The sequence below is a fragment of the Vidua macroura genome, chromosome 3 (genome assembly GCF_024509145.1).
Source record: "Vidua macroura isolate BioBank_ID:100142 chromosome 3, ASM2450914v1, whole genome shotgun sequence".
In the NCBI taxonomy this organism is placed as follows: domain Eukaryota; kingdom Metazoa; phylum Chordata; class Aves; order Passeriformes; family Viduidae; genus Vidua; species Vidua macroura.
The window spans coordinates 71,365,294-71,372,841 of record NC_071573.1 but is presented as its reverse complement, the minus strand read 5'-3'; positions in this window follow the sequence as shown (position 1 = coordinate 71,372,841).

Here is a 7,548-nt window from a genome sequence, read left to right as displayed (position 1 = left end):
GCCTTCCTGTGCCAAGGCTGAAGACCTGAACTATGAGTTTCGTCATCTGCCTCTTTTGTGGCTGCATGAGAGCAGCTCTGCTGTCTGGCCAAGGGTCTCTGTTTTGGACTGGGTAAAATCTGAGCTCATATCTCCCTTCAATAAGACGTTTGGGATGAAATAAAGGTAATGTCTTTAAGTGCATGTCTATTTTGCAGCTCAACCTGTCCCTGTTCCTGTTTTAAAAAAAGGAGCAACAACATATTCACTTGCTCCCATGTTAGATCTGGGCTAAGATATACATAAAGAAATGTATTTATGCCCTAGATTCCACTGCTGATACTGCCAGCAAAAGCTAAATTACAGTGATTTTCCTGTAGTCAGGCTGCTAGTCCAACAAGTTTTGAAAGGAAGCAAATGTATTACACACATCCTCCAAGTCCCCTCCTAAGCACTGTCAGGCTATAATTTTAGCTTACTCTTATTACTTATCATGTATAATTGGTATTGAGCTATCCTTTAGCCATCATGAAAGTCACATTATCAAAGCTGTTGCATTACTTTCACTAATTCAGCTTGCCCAAAGTTTTTAGCATTTCTCAACAGACAAGACAGAACAGCAACAGAAGCTGACAAACCATATACCAACTCATTGATCAAATCCAAACCTTTTCATTTGTGCCAATTAAGTTTACTTGTAGGCTAAACCACATGATTTCAGGAAAAGACATGGCCATGCAGCTTGCAGCATCCTCTGTTGTGATTTCAGAAGCAGCTGGCATAGGCTTGAAGACTACAGATTCATGGGTACCAATACAATACAATAATACAATTTAATTTTCCATCTTCACTGACTGAAGTGTAGCACCATTCGTAGTGTATAATTAAGCTGGTGAGTGTCCACTGTTTTGAATATGACCTACCTTTTTTTCCCTCTTTACTCAGCTCAGACTGAAGCTAATATCTGCTTATCAAAATCCTTCTGAGTCAATGCATCTCCATCCATGCAAATCTGAGAAGGGAGAAGCTCACAACAGTTCATATTCCTGGTAAGTGAAAGATCCCTGTGGAACATCTCTGCTGCATTCATGTTTCATGGACATCTCTCTCTTTGAAGTCAACTTCTACAGGTTTTCACACAGAAAATTTTCATCAGTCTCATTTCCTCCTGTTGTAGCAGCAAAACATTACCATCAGCATGCAAGCTTGCAAAGTGACACCTTAAAGAAAAAAACTTGATAAAAAATGTTGACTTGGCATGATGGGAAAATTTTTCACATCAGTAGCTTCCTGCACTCTTTTCTGTTGATTTTCATTAAATCAACATTTCTATGTTTTAAAAATAGAACAAATATTGTTACTTCAACAACTGACTGCAACAAATAGCATTCTGCTAGTCTTATGTGAGAAAATAGACCAGTTAGATCAAACCTTCTCATTCATTTCTGCATGTCCCTGCCTCTCTCTGGTGTTCTCTTCAGGACAGAGGAAGCAGCTTTGCACACTTTTAAGATTGCTTGAGAGTTTTGGTGGGAAAAAGGCTTTTCCTCAATGTTCATACTACAGCTTTTATGCTGTGAGACATCAAAAACCTGCAAAATTCAGCATCTGTTGAATTTCATCTGTGTGGACAGAGAGGCATTCCCCTGTTTTGGAATTGGGGTTTGCAATATTGTTTACAAGGATGGCAAACCTCCCAGCTTTCATTTGCAAAATGCTCCACAGATACAGATGAAAGCCATGAAAGAGACTTGGGGGGTATTTTTGTATCTTAAGCAAGATGGCCAAGCAAAAAGAAACAGCTTGTCTATATAAAGGGCACTCTGAGGACTGCTCTGTGGCAGCACAATGCATTTTACCTTCTGGACAACTGCAAAAGATTACCACATCACTTGTTTAATGCTGGATTTCTATGCATGGAAACCTGCTGGTTCCCACGTCCTGTAAGCATAGGATAACACTGAGGATAACACAAATTTCATTCTACCACAGTAACAGGAAACAGCAGTCAAAACCAGGACAGCACAGAGAGGTATACTGGATCAGCAGTTGTCCTCTGAACATATCAAATCACGTTTTATTTTTTAATTTTAGAATTTTAACATCCCATTATTGTCACAGAACTGGCAGATCCAAAGAGCTGGAGAGGAACAGACCAAATCTAAACAACATCTTACATGCAGAAGCATCGGAGGATGCTGCAGTCCCAGACTGTGTTTAGGAACTCGAGAGCTGGGGGAAGTTTCTGCTGCACAGGAGTTGTACCTGAGATTCAGCACTGAGGGCTTTGGAAAGGATGTTGCTTAAAAGGCACAAACCAATACTGGCATAAAGGAACCTCACAGGTCTCAACAAATCCTGAATCACCACAGCCCATGCAAAAATCAAGCATTAAAAGCAAGACTGCTCTAAATGAATTCTCAATAAGAGCCATCACAGATCAGATTCATACCTTCCCTGGAAGCGGACGCTTGGAATTTACATTTATCCCTCAACTGCTTCCGTGGAAATAATGAAAACCACCAAAATGAAACTCAGGAATCAATCCAGATCTTTATAGCACTCCAACTAGGCATATCCTAAACCCTGGGTGGTGGGAGAAGGAAGCCACGCTGTCTTTCTTGCTCAGTTAGCAATACCCCAGAGCACACTGAAAGCAATTATTTCCATCTGCCACACACAACCTACAAACCTGAAAATGGTACTGCTACCAGAAATCTAATACACCAGTGAGTAACCAGAAGCTACCTACTGCTTTCATTTGTGATTGGTCACGATGCTGTGGAGATGCCACAAGTGCAGTTCACTGTTAGCCTGTGCTTGATAGGGTGAATGTTCAGTGCAAGTCTCCAGAGAGAGCAGTGTGTCAAGCAACAGCTGGGAGAGAACAGAAGTATAGAAAATACCCAACCCACTGCAGAAATCACTTTTTTTTCCTTTGAGAAGTATTAGACTAGTCAATTTCCCCCTTCTTTTGAGAAAAAGCTGCTAATGACCCAATTATCTATTTTAAGAAAGATAAGTGCTTTGAGATTATGAAGTTCTTTGAGCAAACAGCCAACTGTTTGTAATAAAAAGTAATTTCAGGGTACCTGTGCAAGATTTCAGCAGGTACAAACATAAATTGAAGCAGAGCAGCCCATAAAATCCTCAGGTATTTACACTATCACTATTTTTGAGATTATTGACCACTATCAACCAGAGCAGAGATGTCACTCTGTGGATGCAGCAGCACTGCCTTTCATTCCTATACCTCTGACTCAAGCTGCTGCATCCATATGTCTGCACCATTGCAACCCCTCCTTTCTAACAAGAGCACTGTGCTGGATGAGGAGGAGAAGGAAAAGGGAAATGAGCTGTAGACATCATTTCAGTAGCCATTAAAGTCTGAACTATTTGATAAAATGAGGACAAGTTCTATTTCTTTATGAGACTTGTGCAAAACATTCCAGGAAAAGCAAAGCATTATTATCCGAAGGCACAACTTAACCTTTGAACTGCGTAACAATTTTCTTCTTAACCATAAATATAGGACTACAGAGGCTCATCTGCCTTCCACAGGTTGGTGAGTGGCCACGTGTGTTGTGCCTTGATCAAAACAAGGATAACTAAGATGATTCCCATCATTATACATGGCTGAGACCAGACAACCCTTGGCATTAAGACTCAGTCCCATGCACAGATGACCTCAGATTGAGTTACCTGGCAAAGAGCGAGTTGCTGGTTTAGCAGGACTGACAGAATTTTAAATAAAGGATGAAAGCACACCTTTTTAAAGAGAAGAGTCTTAGGAGCAAATTCAAAAAGCAAAGTTCTCACATTTGCTAGAAATGATATTTTAATTGATGAAGAATCTACAGTTCCTAAAGCCATCCTATGATCCCCCATGAATTGCTCAATAACTGGGAAGTGGACTGGCTAGAAGCAAACAGGCTAAGGAGCCACTCTCTCATTATTAAAATAATTGGGATGTCTAAAGATCCTCAGTTAAGATAACAAACTCACTCTTGTGGTCTGATTTTGCTGAAATATTTTGGATATTGCGTTTCTGCCAGTCCAAGGAATTTTTTGTTGACAAAAGAGGCAAAAGCAATAGATCTGCATGATGAATCCCCAAACAGTCACACCCCAGTCAGATTGAACAGGACCTCTGTCTCAGACTGCAATATTCATCCCCCCCGCTTTCTTATTTCCTGGGAGCTATATTTGTCAGACACAGTATTTTCCAGAGGAGAAAGTAGGATCCAGAATCTAAAATACTAGGAATGCTACCTCCTGCCAACCATACATACTAACCTCAGCCTTATCAAAGCAGACAAGAAAAACTAAGGGTGCTGCACTGTGTTGGTTCAAATTAAACAAGCCAAGCAAAAGATTTTTAAAATTTTATTTATGAGATGTGGAGAAGTTGCTTTCTACTTGCCAAACCATAGTGCTAAATACCTAAGACACTGTGAAAGGGGTGCCTCTATTATTCAAAAAATATCTGTATGCTTTTGGTGGATTAATTGCATTTAACATTTTGGTTAAACACACAAACAAGCACAGCTTTTTGTTGTTGCTTCAAATGAAGCCACAAAGAGAACAAAAGACATCCAACTGAACCAATTTAGGTTTATAAACATATTAATTTTAAAAGCACTATGTGTACACTTAAAATGATTTTAAAGCAGTCGACCTTTGCAGTACGATGCCCATTTTCACTGTATCCAAATTATCCATAAATCCAGATGCAAGTTGTCACAGACACTTCTTTGGAGAGCTTGCAAAGTTAAAAGTTAATGTTTCCTATTAATTAATAATTGTTTTCAGCTGTTTTGGCAAGTGATTAAAACAAAATGTCTGCCTTTAATGTTACAATATAAAAGTTTTCTTCCTCAGCGGCTTGAGCGCCAAGCGGGATTTGCCTCATTTGCAGGAAGGTGTCACACGTTATTGCCTGGGGCATTTGTAAGCAAATACGGTGAGCAGGTATTGTACCTGCCAGTGCAGTGACTTCCATTCCACATCGGCCTGGTTCTGGCCAGGACAGGGTTAATTTTTGCCCAGGATGGGGGATGGCAGGACCTGGAGGTTATTCTGTACCCCCTCACCTCTGGATCAGCGTAGTGTGGTGGAGGGAGCAGCTGGCTGTTGTCAGGGGATCTCTGTGTGTGAATCATTTGCCTCTTTCTTGTACCCTCTGCCATTAATATTGCTGCTCTTACTGTTCATTTTCTCATCTCACTGCTGTTTCCAGTGAACTGTTCTCACCTCAATCCACGATCTTTACCTTTTGTGCCTCCCATTCTCCCCACCATCAGGGGGCAGGGGAAGTGAGCAAGCAGAGCATGGTTTGGAATGGTTTCAGTGGGAACACTAGATTGTGGAATACCATTCCTAAACCATGACATGCATCCATTAAAATTACCCACCAAGCAGTTTCAGAGGAACATCAGCTGAGATAAACAAAACAATGCTCCTCATGTTAATGGTGTACCATGCCGTGAAAGAATTGTTCTGTAACAAAACCATACAGGCTGTGCATCATTTACCAAACCCTGCTATCTTGCAAATTCAGGATCACACACTCTTGAAAGTTTGCACTGCAAAGCATGATAGCATCGGTCCCTCCTGAGGCCCAAGCCATCACACAGGTATTACTGACAGACTTGTTCCACACCATCAGCAGATGGCTCAACACAACCCCAGCTCTGACCAGCACCTGATCCACAGCAGGATTAAACACAGCTCTGAGAAGGATCCTCTGCCATAAGTAACCCTTTAGACATTGTCTTTTATTCCCAAGCTTCTACCAATCAATCCCCCTGGTAAAACTGAAATGGCAGTTCTCCTGGAAGCTGAATTTCCACATCCATGGAGAGGAAGGACAGCAGATTCACAGCAGAGACTGACATCAACATAAGCAGGAGTGAGACCCCCAGTTCTCTTCCCTACATGAAACCCAGACAACTTACTGAGAAACCTTTCACTTATGCTGCATCAAGAAGCTTACGAAGTAATGAAAAGTACAGAATTTAAGTTTTCTCTCTTTCTGGTATATCACGGGAGGTTGCTGCTAGCTCCTCCTAGCTCTAGCTTCTCCCTCTAGTTTGAAAAAAATTAAGGTGTTCTTCAGTTTTTAAGGTAGGAGTTTTTCAGAACAAACAGCAGGCTTTATCTCTGCAAGGCAATAAATCCAGAAAAAAACCTACAGACTTGCTGAGCAGCAACAACATGGTTTTTGCTGAATGAAATTATTATTGTCAGAATTCAGAAGAACCAGACTCAGGTTTAGTTCAGCCCTTATCTTGGGCAAGATTTTTCCACCAGAACAACACCCTCACTACATGATCTGAATAGCAGAGGGATACTTCACCACTACAGGCAAACAGTGACACCCACCAAAACCCTCAGCAGAGACAGCAAAGGCAGGTGTATTCTCTTTTTCCTGTGATCCTATGTGACACTGCAAAATAAACCTAAATATTTCTCAAAAAGTTTCCAGCCACACCATTTACACTTAATCTTATCTCATTCCATAGTGAAATGTCATAAAACGGTTAGTGTCTGATTTGCTTCAAATAACTAGCACCAAGGCTAGTCAACAAAATTATTTCATGCCTAAGGTTACTTCAAATCCCTGAAGCCCTCTTTGACATAAATAACAAAATCACTGAACATAAATCCTGCAGGTAAAGATGAGCACTAAGTTTCATTCCTATCGGGTCAAGATGCACACTTGTGCCTACAGCACATCTGAGAAATCCACAGCAATTATTCATCCCTCCCTGGCCAGTGCCAGAGAAAGCACTCCACTGCTCTCAGAGACAGTAGCGACCTGTTTACCCTGGGACAAGAGGAGGTAAGAAGTTCCCTATCTTGGGGCAGCTCTGCAAAGCTTACGCCCTTGTTTATGATGTGGCAACTGCGGCACATGCCCACACATTAAGGTGTTAAGGATCTTCTCCTTTATTGATGGTATCCACATTCATTCCAGCATAGCACCCCACAACACATTAGGATCAAAGCAGAACACATAAATATATTACAGTTCATTTCAAGCATATGTTATACTGAAGAAGCATTTTTATCCCATCCAGATCATAACTTGCAGCAAAGATCTTCTTGATGGTGCTACACACTCAATGACTTTTATTACTTACATTTTCTAATGCTGAAGAATAAACTCCCTTTAATATATAAGCAGTTTTTTTTCCCCTGAATGCTCAAGTGTCCCGATACCATCAAATGGCATTTTGGAAGAGGAGCCGCTGTGGTTTTGAGCACTGTTAATTGCCTGCAGTGACACAAGCAAGGGCTGAGCTGGGCGCGGGCAAGGGAGTTGTGCGCGTCCATTCCCTCCACACCACCACAGTGAGGTTTGCTTTCTGGAAGTATCCAGAACAGCAAAACCAGCCTGAATGAAGGCTGGGGATACTTCCTCATGAGTGCAGATTTTTAAAGAAAATGTAATTTACACCTTGTATTATCTTGTTGGAACCTTATGTGGCTACCCCAGAACAAGTCTCTTAGAGGTGTGGCTTAGAAACTTGAAAGACCTAAACTTCAGAGACCCCCAAAATGACA